At 39.7% G+C, this 1,487-nt stretch overlaps 1 pseudogene; it reads left to right on the forward strand.

The window, feature by feature from the left end:
• The first annotated feature begins 288 nt into the window (after nucleotides 1-288).
• LOC141402920 (protein transport protein Sec61 subunit alpha-like) lies at nucleotides 289-1,084 on the forward strand (annotated as a pseudogene).
• The last annotated feature ends 403 nt before the right edge of the window (nucleotides 1,085-1,487 follow it).

The raw sequence follows: 1,487 nt of genomic DNA on the forward strand, positions 1-1,487 counted from the left end.
ACCACTTTTTTAAACAACAGAAGATAGGGATGGTATATAAACTAGTATATGACTGTAAACTAGGAACTAGTACAGTACTATCAACGGGTAATGCATAGAGACTCAATTGGTTACTTTCGCAGATATCCCCTTGTAAATGTTTACAGTTGATTGCACTGTGATGGGTCTAAAATGGAACTAGTTACTGTGAACCAGAGAATCGACGAGGCTAGCGGGTGCTGACACGTCGAGTGCCGAGAATAGTTAAAAAAATAGAAAAACAGTTTTAATACAAAACAAAAATTAATCATGGGAATTACATTCCTCGAAGTCAAAAAGTCATTTTGCAGCATACTACCAAAAATCGGCAAACCGGAACGCAAAATCCAATTCAGAAAGAAAGTACCATGGACCGCTATAACGATCTTCATCTTCATGGTATTCCTTCAAAACCCTCTATTCGGTATCGTGACTTCCGACTCTACTGAACTTTTCTTCTGGATTCGTGTGATTATGGCCTCAAATCGTGGCACACGTATGGGATTGGTTTTTTCTCCCATTGTTACATCTGGTTTGATTGTGGAATTGTCGACTGGTTTCAAAATCATTGTTCAATTCTTTGGTATGGTTATTACCATTGGTCAAGCCATTGTTTATGTCGTGTCTACAATGTATGGTGATCCACCTGAAATGGGTTTGGAGTTTGCTTGCCGCCACGCGCCGGCTTGATTTTGTGACTTTGGGATGAATTGTTGCAAAAGGATTTTGGATTGGGTTCCGGTATTTCTCTCTCCATCGCCACCAACATTTGCGAAACCTATGTTGTGGAATGTCTTCTCACCCACCACCGGTACAACTGGACGTGATACTGAATTCAAACGTACCGTTATTGCCTTATTCCACTTGATGGCCACTCGTAATGATAGTTCATGCTTTGCGTGAAGCCTTCTTCTGTCAAAATGTTGCCAACACGATGTACTTTTTGGTCACCGTTCTCATCTTTTCCGTTGTCATCTACTTCCAACATTTCCGAGTTGATTTGCCCAACACATCTGCCCGTTACCAAGTTGTTCTATACAACAGCAATTTCATAATATTACTCTAATATGTCCCGGTCCACACTAGAGTGAATTTTATTAAAAAAATTTCATAAAATTAGGCGTTCTTAGATCGAATTTCTCACTCTCTATGAAATAACTCTAGTGCACACTAGTATGGACAGGGCATTAACAATTTGCTTAAAAAAATCTGGCTATTGCTTCTACAGATCGTATTTAGTGATGTCAAAATGTTCGATAGTATCGATATAAAAAACTATTCATCGATATTGGCGTAAAAAAATAAGTATCGATAATATCGATATATCCATCGATGGTTTGCCAGCTCTAATGGTTATGTCTGGCGAACTGTGACACGCTTCTCTAATTCTGGTAGGGGCGTCATCATTGACCGAGCAAAACGTAGAGCTATCAATCTGCTCAACCAGCGCTATACCCCTCCGGTCGTTT

The sequence above is a fragment of the Musca autumnalis genome, unplaced genomic scaffold (assembly GCF_047663935.1).
Source record: "Musca autumnalis isolate F117 unplaced genomic scaffold, ASM4766393v1 scaffold_4, whole genome shotgun sequence".
NCBI lineage: Eukaryota > Metazoa > Arthropoda > Insecta > Diptera > Muscidae > Musca > Musca autumnalis.